The sequence below is a fragment of the Hemicordylus capensis genome, chromosome 2 (genome assembly GCF_027244095.1).
Source record: "Hemicordylus capensis ecotype Gifberg chromosome 2, rHemCap1.1.pri, whole genome shotgun sequence".
NCBI classification, from domain to species: Eukaryota; Metazoa; Chordata; class Lepidosauria; order Squamata; family Cordylidae; genus Hemicordylus; species Hemicordylus capensis.
Window position 1 is genome coordinate 48,185,059 of NC_069658.1, and position 23,663 is coordinate 48,208,721.

A 23,663-nucleotide genomic window follows, 5' to 3' on the forward strand; every position below is an offset into this window, starting at 1 on the left:
AATATGCGGACAACTGCAGCAATGAAATGGCTGGAGTACATAATTCTATATTAAACATCCGTCCTTGACAGTAACAGAGGCATAAGCAATTACTAGAATGAATTAACTGGGTTTGATTCAAACGTGAACTGGACAGGCCTAAAAAAAAAAAGGGTGACCAGTCTGCGATCGAACTAGATTGGACACGGTGTAATTTGAACCGGTTCGAAGGTTCAAACATCTATGGGGGCTGCCATTTTGTCTGGTGTGTTTAACAGTTTTCTCCCTTGCTGATTAGCTTTCTGACACTGCATTCTGATTGGCTTGCCATCTCCTTTGCTCTGGCTGGCTTGTAATTCAAAATCAAGTGTTGTCAGGGCAATCCTACCCTCATTGGCTGAGGGGCAGGGAGGAGGGAGTTTCTAACTGTATTTAAAACCAGGCAGTGCATGCCTGGCTTCACACTGCCTCTGGATCTCTAAAGAAGAGCTGGCTGCCTTGCCCTATATTGCTGACTTCCTTGGACCATATGTTACATTAAACATGTAATTTGGTCCTGTTGTGACTGTCTTGAGAGAGTATCCCTCAATTTTAAGGTCCTCAATGTCCTTTTAATGGAATTTTATTGTATTTTAACATTTGAAAATCACCTTGGGATGCTTTATGAAAGGCGGGAATAAAAATACGAACAAATAAAATTCCATAAAGGCAAAATTTGTTCTGTCTGAGCTTTTCTGAAAGTAGTGTCTTGATATGGTAGTAGGTTTTGACCTGTCTTGGCAGAACCATACCTACTGGGTTAGGCTCCTGCTTGCTCTACTCTATTATCTTCTCTGCCACTTAGATGATTCCCACAGTGGACAAGATCTGGAATAATTGGATCACATATAGAACAAAAAACTTCAATTAATTAACTTGGAAATATAATAATAACTGTTTTAATTACTTAAACATGAGTCTTTAATAGAGTCTTTTTGTTTTTCAGAAAATGTTTTATTTTCAGAAAGATTCTGAATATTATAACTATTATTGTTTTCAGCAGATATTTAGCACAATGATCTCAGTTATTCTAGATCTTGTTTACTGAAGGAAACTACTAGCACGATTCCCCAAGAATTAACCCAGTAGGTACGGTTCTGCCAAGATAGGTCACAACCAATCTCCATATCAAGTCGCTACTTTCAGAAAAGTTCAGACAGAATAAATTTTGTCTATGTGGAATTTTAAGAACTCTGCTTCAACCCGAAAGCTAGCATTCTTAGTTTGGCACTATAAAGCTATAAATCCAATTTTATAAACAGAATATTATTTTATATTTTATTATAATTTTATAAATAGAATTGTAGAAATACACTTCTTTCTTTTCCCCCGCGCACGCGTGTGTGTGTATGTTGTATGTATAGTACACACTGCCTTGATACTGATGCCCAGAAACAACCTCATTCTGCTCACTGATGAAAAACATTAGAGGGAGCACTCATGGTGACACCCCACCGCTCATGCTTGGATGCTGGGTTGGTGAAGCATCTGGTCGTCCTGAAGGCCAACCTCCCCTTGCTAGACTATCCCAAGCTTGATGAGGAGGGTGAGTGACTCATGGTCACTCACACCCACTGCAACACCAGTCAGCTTGCTCCACCCTGGCCAATCCCCAAACATGATGTGTCACAGTCTGCCCGTTAGTGCTGCTGATATACATATGCGCACACACACACGGCCAGGCCCATGATGATGATGGACTGGTGCCCTGAGGCCCAGCACCAATCAGAGGCCATGGTGGAGCAGGCAGGCAGGTGTTTTTTTTTTTAGTGTTAACTCCCCCCCCCCCCAAGCAGACATGCATGCATGTGACCCATGACGAGTATGGACTGGTGCCCTGACATGTGACAGCCAAGCCCAACCAATTTTGAGGCCAACCTATCCCTCCCAGACATGAAGAGAAGAAAGAAGACTCCTTATCAAGTAACTAAGTGGTGTTTTTTTAATCACTGTTTGATATGCTTGCTGTGCTGCTGCTGTGATTGATGACTATCTGGTTTTGCTGGATTTCAGATGGACCAAGACAGAACGTGGTTGCCTGCCTACCTTGGGGTGTGGTCTGTGAAATGGTGTTGTGGCAAGAAAATAGGCAGTGGAACACAACTCTCTCTAGTGTGTGATATGTTCTTTGTGATTGCTGTGAGATAAGCTCCATGTCTGTCCTTGAGACTAACTAACTTTGTTCCACTCACTGCTCTGGTGGTCTGCTCTGACTGCAGTCTGCATTCTGTATTGCAAGGTGTACTCACAGTCAAAATGTGGCTGACAAGGTGGTTGTTCTTCTAGTTGCTTGGCTTTTTTATGCTTGCAAAGGGTGCTGCTGTTGCTGCTGCAATGGAGTGTGTCAGTGTGTGGGAGAGCAGCTTATAACAATGATGCAGTGTGGGCACCTGGTACTGTGGCTGGCAGATTTTGGGTCAGTGATTCTATTTTGGACTATGTTTTGTGCCGTGTTCTGTATTGGGAGTGAGATTCCTTTTTCCCTCTACAGTGGTGTGTGTGTGTGTGTTTCTCACTTGTGTGACAGTGTGTGATGTTTTACCCATAGGGAATAATAAGGAAGCTAACGATCCCATTTATTCCCCATGGGTAGCACCTAGGGACACAAAAGTGGGTTGGGCAGTAGAGCATGATAGGCGCCACCTACTACCCAACCCACAAAACAATGGACAATTTTTAAGGAATTTTTGAATTTTTTCTGAATCAGTGAATTCAGAAAAAAACCAAAAAATCCTTAAAAACCGCCCAATTGCCTGATCATTATGCAGGTTGTGTGGTAGCTAGCACCCATCATGCCCTATCGTCCAACCCGCTCTGGTGTCCCTAGGTGCTACCCATGGAGAATAAATGGTGTGGTTAGATTCCATATGGGCAAACTGGTTCGGTGAATAGAAGAGACTGGCTGGGTGGTTCTATCGAAGCAGTTCATGAACCGGCAGTCCAGTTTGAATTCAAACCAAACTGCGGAAATAGATTCTGTATACACCCTTAATTAGTACTCACTGAAGCTGAGCACCAGAAATGAACTCTTATTTCTTTTGCTTTGTGTAGGACAGTTCAGACTTGCTTGGCAGCAGTGCTTCAGCTGTTTGACTGGGAAAATGGGGAAGTAAAATAAATAGTCCTCACAATGGTAAAACTTTGCTACCAAACACAAGATAAATCTCAGGCAAGGATAGGGGAGGGGAGGAGCAGAAAGAAATATACACACACCACAAAACAAATGGCATAAAGAGAAGCATGTTAAAAAGACATGAGGGTAATGGGCAACCATTCTATAACTGTCCAGCAATGAATTACCTGTACAAAGCTGTCTACTATAAAATTCAAAAAGTCTGACACATCTGCCAGCAGCTGTCTCCCCGCTTTAGTCTCAATAATCAAAGCCTGAAACCAACAGATTAGTACAAGACAGATTTAATTATTTTCCCCTCTTACTTTCATTACTGTTATTAGATGAAACGTCTCATGTCCCCCTCAGAATGGGATGCACAGCTATGCTGTCTATCAAACAAAAAGAAAAACATTATGGTGCACAACACACAGGGATCTAAACTTAAATCTTACTGGTTGCCTGTTCCACATATACTATCATGGAAGGTTTGGCCTAATCCAAAATTGGACTAATGTTTTCCTTTCAATGCATTAACTGTTACGCAGTCGCAACTGTTATCACTACCTGAAACTTCTCCCTTTATCAGAAAAACTGGCAGTCTATGGGCAGCCCCCAAAGCACGTTTACCTAGCTTCTAGTAGCCCTACCTAATTTTAACTAGGGTATGATAAAGAGAAAAGAGAACTCAAAAGGTGCACAGCCTAACGGGTTGGAAGGCTTGTGACTCTTCTACAATACTGTTTTAGTTCAGGATTAAACCAGCTGCCCCATGAAGTAGAATCACAAGCCTTGAAATATGCTGGGCAAATGAATCATTGTCAAGGCACTTCTGAGGTCTCCTTCCCTGTTTTTGTAGTGATGGCCTCCCTTCTTTCCTTCCCCCAGAATATAAGGTTTGCCCAGTTTTGGTCATGGGTAGGGGGGAGAATAAGGCTGTTCTCACTATCAACATTCAGGTAGGAGAGGCCTCCTACCCTAATTCCGGAACTGGCTATGCTACTTATTGGCCATAATGAAAATTCTACAAGCAAGGGGGGGGGAATGGTAGTTTGAGAGCTGGGTACAGAGGCGGGAGGCATGGGAAGAAAGTGCTTTCCCTCCACCCTTAACTGAATACAAGTCCTCTGTCACCTGCCTCCATACCCAGCTCACAGACTATCATTTCCCCCTCCTACCTTGCTTGTAGAATCCTCACAATGGTCAATTGGGAATGAGCCCAGCTCCTGAATTAGGATAGGAGTCTTCTCCTACCCTAATGTTGATTGTGAGAACCGCCCTAATGCTTTCAAGTTAAGAAGAAATAGGTATATTCTATACACTAATATAGCATGTACTTTTTTGGATTCTGTATGTAATCTATGCAACATATTATTTAAAATATTTATCTACCACTTTTCAATAAAAGCATTCTCAAAGCAGTTCACATAGAAAAAAGGTATGAGACAATGGTTCCCAGTTGCAAAGGAGATCACAATCTTTAAAATAATAATTTTAAAAACCCACCAAGGAGACACCACCAGCATCCCCTGGAGAGACACTATGCTGAACAGAATAGGAACAGTAAAGTATTAATATGTAATGCTATAACTGAGCACATGAACTCAGTAACTGTGAAGCACCCACTGCTGGATGGAAGCAACTTTAAGTGGTCTCTTTGTGCAGCAAACTAGAATTCTGGCCCTCGGACCACGGGCTAAAGAAGGGCATGTCCCCAGCCCAACAGAGAAGTTAGCAGTCCCCAACTTTTCATTTCTCCCCTTTGACAATTTGATATTTGCACAATGGCTAGTACCAATATTGTCCTTGAATAAATCAATCTCCCTCCTTTGCAGTCCTTTGGGTGCACCGAAAAAAGAAAAAGCCTTTGCAGTCATAATTTACGTTCACTGCAATGAAGGCTTTTTTGTGCAACTGCAGACATCATGATTATCAGGAAATCAGAGAAGTACTTCCTCATCAATAATGTCCCCTGTATGCCATAGATAAGGTGCATTGTGCTCTTATCAACACCTTAATTATACAGGCTCACAAAACACACAAGCGTCTACTATTCATGAAGCTCTTGAAACAATATCTCATTTATTGTTGCTGCTATCATAAACATTATTCTTCTGCCTGTTAACCTATTAATCGTTCCATATCAACTAATGACATAATATGAATTTCTGTTCTATGGAAACATTGCCGAAATCTTCTACACATCCTTATTTCAGACAAACTTTAGGTACCAATTGAACTGGAGTATGGGTCACAAGGAAGATGCATTTCAATCTTAAGGCAACAATGAACAGCAGCTATCTTTTATACAGGCATGTCCTGCTGACACATAAAGAGAAGCCACTTCAAAGGCGGCTTCCCATCATCTCACGATTGCCAAAGATAAATTCTGTAGTAGGTGACAGACTGGACTTGAACAAAGTGAGCACATCCAAACACTCAGGACCAAAACTAATCTCATAATCCAAAATCAGACCCTGTCTCAACAAGAATCTCTCTTTTTCATTATTCCTCTGAAGTCAAGTCAGTCAGTACCATGCCAGGAGTGATGATTAGAGAAATAGATTCTATGACTGAAAAGCAGAATGCTACAATTAATGTTTGCAAACTCATTTTTAAGGGGTGTTCAAGAGATTCAGTGCCTACAAATAAATAGCAATCTGACAGATAAGAGTTCAATGGACAGAGAAAGGAGTACTTGGGCTCACACTGGGAAGGGCTGTTAGAAAAAGAATGATACAAGTCTTCCTATCCCAGGGCATCCCAGAAGGCCTTCCAATACACAGGGAATTTGAATTGCATGCATCTGGGTCCCAATAATTGAACATACATGCATCAGTGACCCTGGTAACTGAGTAAAGAGGTAACTGCAAAGTGTTGACTCTCTTATATTTAGCAGGAAGAAAGGAACAGTGTTTCTCAACCACCACAGTGCTGGTCTGCGAGGCATTGGGTACTGGTCCATGAGGCATCACTAATAAACATTTCCCCCAAAAAACCAATTTTGGGCTAGCGGGGGCTGCTGGGAGCTCTCTGAAGCTTATTTCCAGGCAGCCCTCGCTGCTGGATAATATTCATTTCACTTCCTTGAAATCAATATTATCCAGCAGAGAGGACTGCCTGGAAATGAGCTCCAGAGAGCTGCCCAAAATTGTTTTTTGGGGGTGCCTGGGGGGTGGGGGAAAGGGGGCAACCCCCTTACTAACAGCTGGTCTGGGAAACTGCATGAATAATGTACTGGTCCATGACTCCAAAAACATTGAGAAACACTGGTCAACATCAAACCCCAACACAGTGCTTTTCCCATAGCTGCTGGTGGTGTCTACATTGTGTGTCTCTTTTTAGATTGTGAGACCTGTTGGGACAGGAACAACAGGTTGCTCACCTGTAACTTTGGTCCTTCTAGTGGTCATCTCATAAGGTTTCCCTAAATCCTGACTAGTATAGGATCTAAACTTGGTATCTGAGAAAAAGTCTTCCTAAAACATGCTACATCAGTGTTTCTCAAACACTGGTCCATGGACTGGTGCCGGTCCGTGAGGAGTTGAGTGCCGGTCCGTCCTGGTCCATGAGGAATTAATCCCCCCACCAAAAATTTTTGATCTGGTGGGGGCCACCGCTGCTGGGAGCTCTCCAGAGCTCATTTCTAGGCACACAGCCCTCACTGCTGGGATAACATTCATTTTGAGGAAGCTAAATGAGTGTTATCCCGGCAGCGAGTGCTGCCTGCCTAGAAATTAGCTCTGGAGAGCTCCCAGAGGAAGTGCCCCCTCCGGCTTGAAATTGTTTTGTGGGGTGCCTGGGGGTGGGGGCTAGAGGGGGGACGACCCCTTTATTAACTGCTGGTCCTAAAAACTGTGCACAGAGGATGTACCGGTCCATGACTCCAAAAACGTTGAGAAACAAATATTTCCCAGAATACAAGTTATACAAGCTCTCTATAAGAACTCCTTCTGTTCCTATAGTCTTCCCTATAACTGTATTCACCTCAGTATTCATTGTATATATGCCAGTCTCAGTCCCATTCACGTTGTTGATCATCATGATAGTAATGTGACTATATGGAATCTGTAGGTGAATGCTCTCTCCTGTGCTCTATTAATTCTTTGGTACTGAACATATGGGTAGATGTATTTGTCCCTTTTCTAGGTTTGATCCCTATCAAACTATGTCTCTCAATCCTGAGGAGCGAGACGTTCCCGTAACTCCAGTCTATGTCCCGGTGCAGGCTTGCCCAGTGGTGCCAAAGTGTGCTCTTGCTCTCCCAGATCAAAGTGTTCATTAGCATCCAAGAGGGGTTCTTGATCAGGTGAATGTGGCTAGGTGGGATGATAGTCTGGCAAGTTCTTGATATCTAGTGTAGCACTCTGCACTGAGGCTGGTGAAGCGAAGTCTCTTTGGCTTATTGCATCTGACATTGGTATGCTCAGGTACGAGCCTCCTTCCTTGGGTGCCAATGGAAGTGGCTGTCTTGGGCCCCATGCCCCCTTCCTTAGGTGCCAATGGCTGCAGTTCTTTCTATCACAAGGAGGGTTGCATCTATACTGATTGAGGAGGCTTTTTCTTCTTAAGTTTCGGCGATATTGCAATGGCATACAACAGCTGCTTTCTTTTTGGAATGCATGGAAGACGTTGCCCTGCAGGCAAATGGAATTGTAACCCCTTTTTCTTCTTCTTCTTTACAGAGACATCCAGTGCCTGCAAGCTTGTTGGGCAACCGGTTGGTGCCAAGGTTGAGGCTGCTGGGGTCAAGACAGGTACACTCGGTGTTAGGCACAGAGTCTCACACAGTACCAGACCTGTTGGTAGAGATACAGATTTTGGCTAATGTGGTGTTGCCAAGTCTATGATCAATGATTGCAATCCTGAAGGGGTCTTAGTAGTAGCTAAGGACATGGTTGGAGCCTTCAAAGGCTCGAGGAATGCAAGGCTTGCTCCCACAACATAAAAACCTAAGAACAGCCCTGCTGGATCAGGCCCAAGGCCCATTTAGTCCAACATCTTGTTTCACACAGTGGCCCACCAGATGCCAATGGGAACCTACAGGCAAGAGTTGAGGGCATGCCCTTTCTCCTGCTGTTAGTCCCCTGCAACTGGTACTCAGAGGCATGCTGCCTTTGAGGCTAGTGGTGGCCTATAGCCCTCTGACTAGTAGCCATTGATCGATCTCTCCTCCATGAAGTTATCCACACCCCTCTTAAAGCCATCCAGGTTGTTGGCTGTCACCACATCTTGTTTCCACAAGATGTTTCCACAAGAATTCCACACGTTGATTATGCGTTGTGTGAAAAAGTACTTCCATTTTGTGGTCCTAAATTTCCTGGCAATCAATTTCATGGGACGACCCCTGGTTCAAGTGTTATGTGAGAGGGAGAAGAATTTCTCTTTACCCACTTTCTCCACACCATGCATGGTTTTATAGACCTCTATCATGTCTCCCTGCAGTCGTCTTTTTTCTAAACTAAAAAGCCCCAGGTGTTGTGGTCTTGCCTCATAAGAAAGGTGCTCTAGGCCCCTGATCATCTTGGTTGCCCTCTTCTGCACTTTTTCCAGTTCTACAATGTCCTTCTTTAGATATGGTGACCAGAATTGTATGCAGTATTCCCAAGTGTGGCCGCACCATAGTTTTGTATCAGGGTATTATAATATTGGCAGTATTATTCCTAATATCCTTATTCCTAATATCCTTCCTAATATCCCTAGCATGGAATTGGTCTTTTTCACAGCTGCGGCACACTGAGTCGACACTTTCAACAACCTGTCCACCACGACCCCAAGATCCCTCTCCTGGTCAGTAACTGATAGCTCAGATCCCATCAGTGTATACTTGAAGTTGAAGTTTTTCGTCCCAATGTGCATCACTTTACACTTGCCAACACTGAACCGCATTTGCCATTTTGTCACCCACTCACAACACCGAATGTAGTACAATGCTCTGGTTTTTTCTGGCTTTAGTAAGTTTTTGGCAGTAGGAGCAGGTTTTGACTACGTGTGCCTCACCAAGGCAAAACAGGCACTTGCTATGTGTATCTGCTGATAGTAGTTTAGTCCCACAACACACACACTTCTTTAAAACTACTTTACTCGCCATGCAACAAGGGTCGTTGGGTCTAATCTCCCACCCTGGCTGGGGACAGGGAAAAGTGGGGGGGGGGTTGAAATTAAAGAAAAACAGAATAGCGCTAACTACTCGTAAATAAACAACAAGAAGAAAGGAACAGGAGTGAAAGAACAATTAACTAGGTTTTTTTAAAAAAAACTTGCAGAAGCTCAGAGAGTGCCTTACAAGTTTGACTGAAGTGCAGCGAGGAAACACTGATGTGATGAGGAGAGGCCCAGCCGCATACAGGTGAAACTCGGAAAATTAGAATATCGTGCAAAAGTCCATTAATTTCAGTAATGCAAATTAAAAGGTGAAACTGATATATGAGACAGATGCATTACATGCAAAGCGAGATAAGTCAAGCCTTAATTTGTTATAATTGTGATGATCATGGCGTACAGCTCATGAAAACCCCATATCCACAATCCCAGAAAATTAGAATATTACATGGAACCAAGAAGACAAGGATTGTAGAACAGAACAATATCGGACCTCTGAAAAGTATAAGCATGCATATGTATTCAGTACTTGGTTTGGGCCCCTTTTGCAGCAATTACTGCCTCAATGCGGCGTGGCATGGATGCTATCAGTCTGTGGCACTGATGAGGTGTTATGGAAGACCAGGATGCTTCATTAGCGGCCTTCAGCAATTCTGCATTGTTTGGTCTCATGTCTCTCATCCTTCTCTTGGCAATGCCCCATAGATTCTCTATGGGGTCAGGTCAGGCGAGTTTGCTGGCCAATCAAGCACAGTACACTGTATACTTTTCAGAGGTCCGATATTGTTCTCTTTTACAATCCTTGTCTTCTTGGTTCCATGTAATATTCTAATTTTCTGGGATCGTGGATTTGGGGTTTTCATGAGCTGTACGCCATGATCATCACAATTATAACAAATTAAGGCTTGACTTATCTCGCTTTGCATGTAATGCGTCTGTCTCATATATCAGTTTCACCTTTTAGTTTGCATTACTGAAATTAATGGACTTTTGCACGATATTCTAATTTTCCGAGTTTCACCTGTATAGCGGTTGGGGGCAGGGCTCTGACCAAAACAGGAGTCAAGAAGCTTGGGAAGTTTCTGACATGGTTTCCACAAATGCATGAAGCCCAGAAGTGTAAAAGACAGATACCACATTTCCTTTTCTATGTAAACCACTTTGTGAACTTTTGTTGAAAAGCAATATATAAACATTTGTAGTAATCATCATCACCATTAGGTTCAGTGGGTATGATAGTGAAAGAAGGACTTCAGCTTCTTGTGAAATATAAGGAACTTTATTTAAAATCAAGAAAATCGGACCACCCTACCTATAAAGAAACTACTAGGCTCTACAATGCTAAATTTGTAAATATTACAGAATTCATTTAGCCACTGCATCTAGCCTTTGAACATATCATTTGTGCTTTTATCTCAGATTCAGTAATTTCACAGAAAAATTACTGAGCCCCTGGTGGCACAGTGGTAAAACTGCCGCCCTGTAACCAGAAGGTTACAAGTTTGATCCTGACCAGGGGCTCAAGGTTGACTCAGCCTTCCATCCTTCCGAGGTCGGTAAAATGAGTACCCAGAATGTTGGGGGGCAATATGCTAAATCATTGTAAACCGCTTAGAGAGTTCCAGCTATAAAGCGGTATATAAATGTAAGTGCTATTGCTATAGCTAAAAATAACATTTTTTAATAATTGTACTCCAAACAAATACTCTGCATTAAAAGAAGATCACCACTCACCACCATGCTCAATGCACAGTAACATCTGCATTTGAATTGCATCTTTGTTTTGCCTTGAATCCAATGAGATATCTATTTAATATCAAAGTATTTCCTCCGGGAACAGATACTTAAATAAGATCCAAGGCATCATTTATTTATTTATTTATTTATTAGATTTTTATACCACCTTTCATTCAAACAACCTGAAGGCAGTTTACAAAATATTTACAACAATATAAACCCATAGAACAGTTACACAATAAAAACATTACACTGGAATATGAAAATACAACTCTAATTAAAAGTTTAAACAACATACACAACGAGACCATAAGATACAGAGCAGCAGCAACAAAAACACTCATATAAAGGCCTAGGTAAAAAGTCAAGATTTTACTGGCTTTCTAAAAACTGTGATGGAGACTGAGGAGCAGAGGCTCACTGGGAGAGCATTACAAAGTCTGGGAGCAATAACCAAGAAGGCCCTGTCCCATGTGCACAACCACCAAGCTGTGTCCCTCATTGTCAGCACACGAAGCTGAGCCCCCTCTGATGACCATGTCAAACAGGCAGAAACCCTTGGGAGAAGGCAGTCCCTCAGGTATCTAGGGCCCAAACCGTTAGGGGCTTTAAAGGTCAAAAACAGCACCTTGAATTGGACCTGGAAACAAATTGGCAGCCAACATAGCTCTTTCAAAATGAGTGTAATATGATCCCAGCGGGGAGCTCCAAATAAAATCCTAGCTCCCACATTTCACACTAGCTGCAGTTTCTGAGGATTCTTCAAGGGCAGCCCCACATAGTAATCCAGCCGTGATGTGACTAAGATCTGCCTTCTCAAGAAGTTGATGCAGCTGGCACACTAGCTGAAGCTGTGCAAAGGTCAGTACACCAGCAGAATCCCCAGCCTATCTCGGGGGCCCACCCTCAAGGACAAAAAGGTACATTGGTTTACACCATGAAGAGTTCTTTTTCCCTGTGTTCGGAGCTCATCAGAGAGGGTTGTGCACTGAGCATGCTCGAGACAGGACTGGAACACATGACTTAATTTCCTGCTGGAAGGCGCCTCCCAACCCCAGTTCCAGGGCTGTAGCGATAAGTGTGGAAAATCAATTGGAGAGAGCTGAATTAGGTAGGCCTGTATTAAGGAAATGACTTGGAGAAACAGAGAAGGGAGACCAAACAGAGCATCCTGAATAAAGACCAGGTAACAGATATTCATGTCTAGTAAGAGAGGAAAGAATAAAGAGGGAAAAGACCTACAAAACTGTGACCCTGAGAGCAGTCCCCTCCAATAACAGAGGTGAAGACGAATATGCCCAATCACGCTCAATCATATATTCCTTCAGACTTGACAAGAGAATGTAGCCTGTACATCCGGGTGGGGCTGATGAGCTTCAAACACAGGGGAAAAGAACCCTTCACGGTAAGCCAATTTCCTTTTCCCCCTGTGCTGGAGCTCATCAGAGAGCGACTTGCCCAAGCAAGGAATAGTATAGAGGGAGGGAAGGCTAAATTAGGCTACTTGTTGAAGGACTGTGCGGCTGAAGGCGGCCTGCAGGGTCAAGAAGGAAGAGATCTTGTAGTGTCGGATAAACAGAGAAATTGAGGACCATGTGGCCTCTCAGCAAATCTCAGAGACTGGAATGTGTGCAGAGAAGGCCGCAGAGGTGGCTGCGCTTCTGGTGGAGTGGGCTGTTATACCTCCTGGTGGAAGTAGGTTAAGCGACCCATAGGCAAGGAGGATGCAGGACCTGATCCTGCTCGAGAGCATGGCCTTGGAGACCCTGTTGCCTAGGGTAGGAGGATGGAATGACATGAAAAGGGAGTCAGACTTGTGAATGTCCTTGGTGCATCTAATGTAGGTGCGAAGGGCTCTGCTGCGCATGTCAGGATTATGCCAAAGTCACTCCTTGGGATGGGATGGAGAAGGGCAAAAGGAAGGGAGAACAATCTCTTGTGACCTAGGGAAGGTAGAGTTGATCTTAGAAAGAAAGATAGGGTCGAGTCTAAGGTTAACAGAATCTGAGTGAAAAGCACATAGCTCCTTACAGACAGAGAGAGCGCCTAGCTCGGACACCCTCAGTGTGGATGTAATGGCAACAAGGAATAGCACCTTGAAGGATAGGGTCTTCAGGGGAATAGAGGAGAAAGATTCAAAGGGTGACTTGGTCAGGGCATTCAGAATCCTGTTAAGGTTCCAGGATGGGAAGCGCTGAAGGGGGTGCTACATTATCAGCTCCCCTGCGGAACCTTGCAATAGGAGGATGAAGGGCAGAGGTGCCCATGGAGGTGGAGGAAATGTCCAGCACTGATGCAAGTGCTGAAACCTGACATCTCAGAGTATTGGGCTGGAGGTGTAGGTACAGGCTAGCCTGAAGGAAGGCTAGCACCTCCGAGACTCTGGCAGACACTGGATCCTTGTGGTTGGTGTGTGACCAATGGAGGAAGTCAGCCCAGGCAGCCTTGTAGAACCTGTTCGTGGACTATCTTCGAGAGGCCAGGACGGTGTTTTGTACCTGCTTGGTATAACCCTGGGAGGCTAGTTTTGCGCGTTCAACCTCCAAGCAAAGAGTTGTAGCCAGCCTGGGTCTGGGTGGAAAAGAGGGCCCTGGGGGAGCAGGTCTGGCTGACTAGGGAGTTGCCACGGGGGTCTGGCTGACAGGTTGGGGAACCAGGGCCTGAGGGGCCAGTGGGGGGCAATGAGGATCACCTCTGCCGGTTCCTGTACTATCTTCCTGAAGACTTTGGTGATAATTGCCGTGGGGGGAAGGCGTACAGTAGAGTCCTTGGCTGCAGTTATGTTAGAGCATCTGTTGATTCCACCTGGGAAGAATGGAACCTCGAGAAGAAGCAAGGGAGGAGATGATTGGCTGGTGACACAAAGAAGCCTACCTGGGGGTGTCTGAAGATTTGAACAATCTGTAGAAATACCTCGGGATGCAGAGACCACTCCACCAGATTGAGGGACCGTCGACTGAGCCAATCTGCTTGGATGTTTTCCGTCCCTCTGAGGTGTTCTGCAGATATAGAGGCTAGATTGGCATCTACCCACTGGAAAAGGAGGTCGGACTCTAGCATCAGGGATTGGGATCGTGTGCTGCCCTGCTGGTTGATGTGGGCCTTGGCAGTGATGTTGTCTGTTCTGGCGAAAATGTGGCTTCCCTGAATGAGGTGTGGGAAATGGAGGAGTGCATGACGGACTGCTCGTAGCTCCAGCCAGTTTATGGACCTTTTGGCTTCTGTTGGGGACCAATGTGCTTGAGCTGGATGGCCGAGGCAGTGGGCTCCCCAGCCAAGGAGACTGGCATCCATCGTGATCACAAGGCGGAGAGGATCAGAGAGAGGGAGGCCCTTGAGGAGGGCTGGAGATAGCCACCACAGCAGTGACGGCTTGCTTGTCAGCGGTAGGGGTATCAGGAGGTGGGTCGAGGACATGATAAGTTCCTAGAAGGGAAGGAGCAACCAGTGAAGGGGGCGGGAATGCTACCTGGCCCACGGAGTGCATTCCAGACACGAGATCATGGATCCCAAGGCCTGGGCAAGGTCCATGACGTCCGCCAAGCAGCGGTGGATCAGTGGTCACAGCTGGGAGATTATCCTTACCCTACTTTCTGGTGGGAGAGATACGGAGTCCTGAGCTGTGTTGAAGAGGACTCCCAAACGGATGAGCGACTGGGAAGGAGTGAGGTGGCTCTTCTTCAGGTTCACTACAAACCCGTGGTCCTTAAGGCATTGGAGGATGTGGCGAACATCCTCCCAGACTTGATGGAGGGAAGGTGACCAGATGAACAGATCATCTAGATAAGGATGGATTTGTACCCCCTGTAGGTAGAGGAGAGCTATGAGTGCCACCATGACCTTTGTGAAGACCTGGGGCGCAGAGGTGAGTCCGAATGGGAGGATGCGGTATTGGAAGTGTTGGTTGTCGTATGAGAAGCGTAGGAAGACCCTGCGTTCTGGTCCAATGGAAATATGGAGATAGGCTTCAGAGAGGTCTATTGACACACGGTAGGATCCTGGGTGGATGGACTCCTTGATTGTGTGGAGGGATTCCATCCTAAACTACTTCTTTCAGATTAACCAATTGAGGGACTTTAAATCTAGAACTGCCCTCCATGACCCATCCTTCTTAGGGACCAGGAAGAGGATGGAGTATATGCCTTGAAATTCTTGCGTAGATGGAACACATTCAATCACATGAATTTGGAGATGGTGAACCGCTTGAGGCATCCGAAGGTGCTTGGCTGAATTGTTGGAGCGTGGTGATAGGAGAAAATGTTGGGGGAGGGGAATGGAGGTAAAGTCAAGGGAATATCCATTGGAGACTGTGTCGATGACCCATCTGTCATGGATGTGGACATCCAGGTTGTGGCCAAATCCAACAACCTGCCACCCAGGGGGATGGAGTCATTGCTTCTGTGGCAGAGAAGAAGGGTCTGATATTAGATCCCCTGAGGTTCCCTCTGTATCTCTGATGCCACTGTGGTCTGCCAAAACCTCTGGCGTGTTGGGGCTGGTTTTCACAGTACTGCATGGATGACTGACAGTGGAATTGTCTATTGGTCCCAAAGGACTGGTTTGGAGCCTGAAAAAAAATCTGCGTGAGTCCTTGCGTATGGAGGGCATGGCTTTCTTCTTGTCTCTTGTTTCGACAAGGATAGGATCTAGGGCCGGACCAAAGAGGTTGGTGCCAGAAAAGGGTGCCGAGGTCAGAGCGAGCTTGGACTTAGTGTCTACCTTCCAACTTTTTAGCCAAAGGGATCGGCGCACTGCTACTCCTGCAGCCATAGCTCTAGAAGACTGTTGAATACAGTCTAAGCTGGAGTCTGCCATGAGGGCAGCTGCTTTTGCCATCTTGTTAATGCCCTGGTGGAGTTTGTTGTTTTCAGGGGGAACCAGGGCTACTAGTTCTTTGGCCCATAGAACAGAAGCATGAGCAAAGATGGAATTGGTAGTGGCAGCCTTGATGGCTGTGGCCGAGGCATCATGAACATTTTTCAGAAGTGAGTCACACTTCTTATCTTCCTGGCTCCTCAGTTCTTCTTGGCCCTCAGTGTTAAGGATCGAGCCCGATACCAACTGGGCTACTGGGGGACCTATCTTTGGAGTTGCCAGAAGAGACATGACCTCCTGTGGTAAGGAATAGTGCTTTTTAGGAATATTGCCCATAGGCTTAGAGGATGCTGGGCATTACCACATTACCTTGTGGAACAGAAGTGGAAAAGGTACCGCAGTAGTGACATTCAAGACAGAAGGAAAAACATTCTGATCCAGTGTAGTGGATGGTTTTGTGGATTCTGAGGGTGCAACATCGTTAATCATCCTCTTTGCCTTAGAGAGGAGAATGTCAAAGTCAGCAGAGGAAAAAAGCCTAGAGGAGCTAGGGATAGGAGGGGCAAGCTCCTCATGGTGGAGTCAGGAGGATCTGCTGGTTCCCCTGTCCCAGAGCTGTGCTCCTCTGTAGAGTCAGAAGCAGGACGGGCAGGTCTGAGTGGGGCGGGGGAGGCAGAGGGAGGTGTGGGATGCGGAGAGGAATCTGATAGTAGGAGTAGCAGGGACAGTAGGAGGAGAATGGGGTGGGGGTGGGGCAGACAATGCTGGAGTCCCTGCAGTAGGAGGACAGGGGGCGGGAGGATGGGGGGAGCCCCTAGGATGTTTTGTCCTGACCTCCTCTTCAAAAGGAGGAAGAATGCCCATATCTTCTCTTCCTTCTGAGAGGCAGGGCCCTGGGAACATAAAGCCCCGCTCTGCCAAAGGAATTGCATGCCTGCAGGGGCTAGAGTCTGGGGAGGATGAGGAGAGCCGCTCTCCACCCTGTCTATAAGGGCGGTGGCGCTGGGTTCAGGGCTGGTACAGCCAACGGAGCCACAGGTAACTCAAGCAGCACAGCCACAAAACCTTTCTCCCCGAAGAACCCCCTTAGCCATTGCAAGACATGTGGAGCAAAGGGAGGGGTATGGGTACTCACAGGAATCAGAGTATTCAGCATTGTAATACTCAATGGGACGGCGGGAGAAGAAGGCTCTGTCAGAAGTGTGTGGGGAATGTACGGACCAGCTGGTTCCCCCTCGGACACTGGACCCATCCCGGGCAAGGGTAGGGACGCCAGGGAGTCACCCGAAGGGCGCTGGTCGTCCACCCTAATAGGAGTTGAGTGGAGAGGACGTGGTTTCAGTTTTGAGCGCTTGCAAACCACCTGTATTAAGAGCCTCTCGCTGAGTTGCACAGAGCTCTCCAATCTCAAGGGCGACCTCTTACATTTCTTTTTCTTGGTCAGCTATTCCCTGCTATGTTTGGTCTTTTTAGGAGCTTTTTTGTACACTTGCTCCAAGTTCACACCTCCTATAAAATGGCCGGTGCTGTGGGTGCGACAAGAGCCGATTCTGGCTGCTGGAGAGGAGCCGTTGATACAAGCGCCAAGCTGCCCAGGTCCTGCGGCAGCTGAGAACCATCTGAGAGGGAGCCCCTCAGGAGCTCTTTGGCATGAGCCAGCTCCGTAGAGATTGCCTCCAAGCACAAGAAACAGAAAATAGTATATTTTAGGAATCCAATTAGCTGAATTAGAAATTAAAAAATTATTGAAGAGGAAAAATTTTAGTATCTAATTTAGAGACTAGCTCTCCTCCCACCCTCGCACAGTCTAGACAGTGAGGGCAGGAGAGAAAAAGCGAACAGGAAAAGGAGATGGCCAAAAAACACTGTAAGTTGAAGAGCCCTCAGAAAGAACGTGCCAGCTCAAGCAAGACAGAACTGGAACTGGGGTTGGGAGGTGCCTTCCAGCAGGAAATTAAATCACATGTTCCAGTCATGTCTCGAGCATGCTCAGTGCACAACCCTCTCTGATGAGCTCCAACACAGGGGGGAAACTTGAAATTCTGAGATTGCCTAACTGGGCACCTGGAAAGGGGAAAGGTCTCATGATAGATGACCACAATGCCACCTCCCCGACCCTCTGGGCTGCTGCAGAATTGGAAAACCAGAATCAGAGGACAGAGGCCGACTCCAGACTCCATCACAAATATCACGTCAGTATGATCATCCACAATCAAATCGTGAATGAGAGATGTTTTAGCATTTACTGACCTGGCATTCAACAGCAGCACCATAATCCTAGAGGGAGTGTCGCCAGAGCTCCCTGGGGCTGTAGAGTTGGGGAAAGAGCTGGAAAAAGAAACAGGCCTCAATTGCCTCGACCATTTCCCCTTGTAATGGCCTGCCCAAAGGCAGTGCCATATCTGCCTCTGCCCACTACCCGTGAAATCACTGCCCGAGACCATCCCCACTGTTCTACTCCTCCAGACACATCTTCCCAGCCCAACTACCCCCAGTTCCTCTGTTTCATTAATATCAGGCCACAACTTTCTCAGTCATGCACAAGAGCAGCAACTATATGGCAAACACACCCAGGAATGCTCACACCAATCCTGGGCTGAGTGATGCCCCTCACGCACACAAAATAAACACTAATCTGTATGTTTCCTTCACACATAAAATACTACTCCCTAGAGTTGAAGGGGTTGAATTAAGAGTTGAATTAAGGCTCCCAAAATAGAGCAAGCCCAGAATGAGAGCTGCTCTCACCAATACTCATCCAGCTCTCTCCCCACTCCAGAAGCAATCATAGACGTGTTTCCAACACCCTTTCAAAGGAAATGGGCCCTCAACCTTAAGACAAACCCCACCAGCAACTTGCTGGCATCGCTCCAAATAGACAATACTGAAGAGGTGCTGCTGTTACCCTCCAACTTCAGGAGCTGCTTCTGTTACCTTCCAAGTCCTCCACACCTGTCCAACTAGTCACTACCACCAAGGCAGATGATAAACAACGTCCCAGGACCAATATCAAGGATAGTAGAACAGGATGGAGGCATTTCGCTGCAGGAGGTGCATTGCTGCACTAGCACAACATTAGTCTAGAATACAAGCTCCCAACTTAGCAGAACAAAATTTCAAAACACCTTTGCACTAGTGAAACTTATTTGTGCTACTACAACACTAGTCTGATGGCGGCCATTGGGCTGGTTTAAACAACACCAGCCCCAGCACACGTGGGGACTGGCAGGCCAAGAGTGGACCAGTTGGGATGTCCTCCACATCTGTTTATAAACAAGTATTTGTAGGGTGTTTTTAGGGGCCACTTGGATTAACAGCACCCATACATGATCAAGAGAAATGCCAGAAGGGGGTCAAGATGTCCATGAAAGACAATTCTGACCAGTGCACTCTCAGCACGCCCCCTCTTTCTTCATATGCACTGGGGCCAGAATCATTTGAACCAGCTCAGTGTTTCTAAATTCTGAGCATGAAGTACAAAATTCCGTCAGAATCTGGTCATATTTGCAGTATGCTTACAGGGCGTTTTGATCTTGCGTCTTAAATCCTGCAGAATCCCTAACTTCAAATGTATCCCTGCACCAAGTTTTTCAGAGCATGCATTGTTTTCACTGGCTAATTAACTGACAAACTAATATACTGCTTACAGTAAAATAAAGTAGTATTCATCAACTAGACAAAACTCTAATATTAAACACCCTTATTTGGAATTATAGTTCACAAATACCTATGAATTCAAATGGACTTACTCCTGAGTAACTGCATAAGCAAGACTTAGGAATGATTAACATTCATGGCATGCCTTAGGCACAACTAACATTGTCTAGATTGGGGCCAACAGCACTGGTAAAAACATGAATATGTATTTAGGAATGAGCCTTACATCGAGCCCCTGATGGTGTTTCTAGAAATCCAGTGATGTAAGAATATGGGCCAGTTCAGACAAAAACCTCACTGTCCCATGTGATTGGAAAGGGTGCACCCATCATGATGTCTTCTGCAGGTGTTCCAACACCCTCCTGGCATGTCCCTTTATCTCATGGGCAGGGCTGTTCACCCTTGAGAGTACATGCAGGGTGGACATTCAGGTGAACAGACTCATGCAAAAAAGATGTGCGTGGAAGGCATGAGGATAGTGTGGGGTAAATGTTGAACAAAGCCACTTTGAATCACACTCATGGCATTGAGGGAAGCAGCCCCTCCCCTTTGCTCGCAGTTTTTGTTTTTACAAGTTCACATGGCATGCCTCTATGTTTTTCTTCTAGCCAATGGGGGGGGGGGATAACTAAAGAGCTATATCTGCATTTCTAAAGAGAGTAACCCTCTTATCCTCATGATTCTATGTCAGTGCCTTTCCCTATTTGCTCCAGCGTTTTCAGAAAAAGTAGCTTAAAACCAGCATTTTAAAAATCCAGAAATACATTGAGATAAGCTAGAATTCGCAAGACAAAGGCCGATTTGGTGTGGTGTGGGTCCAAGGATCTCGAAGGGACTTCAGGGTAAGTTTGGCTGGTGTGTGAATGCACACACTCTCTTCTGAAGGATATTTGGGGTAGAAGCCCTGTCTGTAAAGCCTCCAGGAAGCTTTTTCTGGTAAACTAAAAGCCACTCTTACAATGCAACAAATGAGTAGTTGTGAGCAGGTGCACTTGAGGGTGATTGGGATAATAATTTCAAAACTGTGGTGGCTGATAGTTCCTGGGACTGCTGGGGGTGTGGTGGTAGAGGTGCTAGGCAGGTGATGGGTGCAGTGTTGATGGAACTGCCCCAGGGTGATTGGTAAACTCCCCAAAATTGTGTTCAGGCTTTGTGTGGGGAAATTAGCTCAGAGTGGAGCAGTTCCACATCAGAATAAATTTAATGCAAAGTGTTGATTACAGGAAAATGACTGGCTGAGAGAGAGATATGTTCAAAAACAGCGAACGTTTTATTTGAGGGTAAGGGGTGCAATTGAATAAGAGTGTCACTAAAAGCAATATTATTACTAAAAATTATGTTACAAGATTAACCATACAACTGCTAAGAGGAAATTTAGCTTAATGTCCAAATTAAAGTAGCTTCTAGGGTGGCCAGAGAAAGGAGGCTCAGAGGTTCTTGGATTTAAGAGAGAAGAGACAGGGATAGAAGGAGCCCAGTTTGGGGTGCAGCAGCTATCATTCAACTTCATTTATTCCTTCAGTAGCAGGTGGATCTTCATGGCTTGGGAGTGACCGAAGGACCTCTCTCCTCGAAGACAGACCAGGGAGCAGCAAACAGCAGTGAAGAATCAAAGGAGTTAGAAAACAGGGATAGAGCCAAAGTGAATTTGTTCTCATAAAGCCAAATCCAGGTGGTGGCGAGGAGAGCTGTGCAGATCAGATCAGGCAAGGGAGCCAGTCTAGGGCCTGTTCATCCGGGCCTGTCTCAGATGCCTCCCCACTCAGTTCATGAACCTGAGTCTCCTCAGACATCTCCCTATTCCCAGTAAATCCACTGCCATCCCTTCTTCTTCAGAGTCCTCAGGTGGGGGCATAACACTTTCTAATCTAATTACTAGAGATTTTGATATTCAGCGGTATATAAATTCAACAAACAAACAATACTCCAATCTGCTGTTCCTCCCAATGTTTTATGGCATGTCATTTTGGGATTCGGCCATAATGCTTTGCATACAGATCAGATCAGAGAGCAAGCAGAGGTTGTATTCCTTCCCTCCAAACAAACACAAAGAAGCCAGCAAAATATCAGACTTACAACTGCCAGCCAGCCTATCTTCTGAGTAGATAAACGAAAAAGACTTCCCCACCCTCTGGGCACTCTGATTGGCTGCTTGAAGAGCCAATCAGCCCAGTTCCTCTCTGATTTATAGTCCTAGGACCGCCCACTTTGCAAAACAAAAGCGAGCATGCTTATTGGCTCCTGCCTTAATGTTTTAAAAGATATGGGTCTTTTCATTTGTTCTTTGAGGCTGGTGCTACCGTCGCCCACCTCACAACTCTTAAAGCAGTAGTAGGCTGCAGGCAAGAGCAGCAGGGAACAATAGAGGGAGGCAGTAGCAATGATCCCTCTAAGGCGTACACATGTGTGCGTGCTCACAAGTTTTTGGATGTCTGCTCATTTAATTTTAGATCCCGTTCAGGTTGAATCAGCAAGGCCCCATTCTAAATGCACGTGTGCACACATGATACTTCCTTGATACTTCCACCCAGAACAAAACTCATTCCACAAACAGATGAAAAAAATGAGAGAGAACACTAGGCAGTAGGCACACAAAATGGAGGCAGAGACAACATGGCTTACTGAGTAAGCTGAGCACTGCCCACTTTGCCCATAGATAAGCTCCACCCCTGTTTCAAAGGGCAGACACACTCACTTTTGAAAATCCATTATTTTCGAGGCACATGAATGTATTATGCACAACAGTTCTTGGCTTGCTGCCTTTAAAAAAACAAAAACACCTTTACCTTTTTTTTACCTTTACTCCATCTTACAAGGGATAAGATATGTAGGAGAAGAATGGCAGTTCAGTCCCCAAATAGCAAATCAAAACCAGTCAGGTGAGAAAGCAGCAAAGCAAGAGGTCTTGAGACAGTTCTTTTATACTGAAGTACTACAAGGATTTTTTTTTTTTAAAGAAAAGGTTACGAACAAATGTGGAAAAGCCTACAGCTTAATTTTAGCTGTAGCTAATGGCTGAAGAGAGAGACCAAAAGCAACAGCCATCTCTCGAGAGACAAAATGGAGACTAACACTGGACAGCACTTTTATCCATGACCCTTTACCGCCCCCCGCAGTGGTCACTATGAGACACTGCAGCTGAGAGCTGATGCTGCCAATGTCCTAGCTCCAACAAGATGAAATCAGTACCAGTAGAATATTTTTCCCATCCAATTAATGGGCACTTCTCATGTAACCCTCCCAGCAAGCACACATGATACAGCAGCTTTTCTCTGCCCGCATGAGACACCAGAAAAGACTGCCACTATTATCTCCAACAGCTGAAATTCCTACTACAAGTATTTTCCAGACTGCCCCATGCTCCCAAGATTACTTGGTATTGTCAGCATGTAAATTCCTTGGAGCTCATGCGACAAATCTAGCATGTAAAAGCAACTAGCTTATTCTGGCAGCAGCTTCTCTCCCTTAAACTGCTCTGGGAATGCAGTCATTACTAGGATGAGCAAGTAGTTTCTGCAGCCAAAGGTATATAATGGAGTTGCAACAGCACAACTGGGGACATCTTAAAGAAATTTGAATTTTCATTAACAAGGCCATGTGACAACTGGCTCTTAAACTTAAAAAGCTCTGCATTCTTCTATGATCCAGACCTATATACACTCACACATACGTTTTATCACTTTTTGGCTTATACTCATTACAATGATGCGAGTATAGAGCTGCACTGAATACCGAACATGGCAGATCATTCACTAGGAGGTATTTGCCCTCATCAGGGACATATTATACCTATTTTTAACCACTTTTCTATTTTCTATTCCAAAAGTGATAATTAATACTTTTCTATTACAAAAAGTGGCTAACTTTGTATATGTTTTTAGTAGCATTCTAAAATTATGATGCCTGTCATTAAAGTAGGCAGAAAAGAAATTGTAAGGCACTCCTATTGCATGGGTTCCCAATGTTGGATTACAACTCCCATCATTCACAGGCACAATCTCTATCAATGAAGGTCAGGGGTCCCACATGAGTGGTAGAATGAAATCCTGGCCCCATTCCAACAGTGCCACTGCTCTGGGTGGCCCTTCTTTTTCTACAGAGGTCCCTGCAGCCATTTATTGTGGAAGAAAAACAGTGGCATATTTCCCTTCCTTCCCTGGCTACTGCTTCAGCCAAGCAAGGATGACAGATCCAGCTGCACAGAGTGCAGGACGGTGCTTTT

At 45.3% G+C, this 23,663-nt stretch overlaps 1 protein-coding gene across 4 annotated transcripts in view; it reads right to left on the reverse strand.

The window, feature by feature from the left end:
* SV2C (synaptic vesicle glycoprotein 2C) overlaps positions 1-23,663 on the reverse strand; it is a 247,434-nt gene that overhangs the window by 170,618 nt on the left and 53,153 nt on the right. Inside the window, exon 6 of one of the 4 annotated variants that reach the window (XM_053293613.1) lies at positions 18,035-18,112. The exons of the other annotated variants lie outside the window; for them this stretch is intronic. The gene's annotated coding sequence lies outside the window, so the exon portion shown is untranslated. The remainder of the gene's footprint in view (positions 1-18,034; positions 18,113-23,663) is intronic. 4 annotated transcript variants of the gene reach the window in all.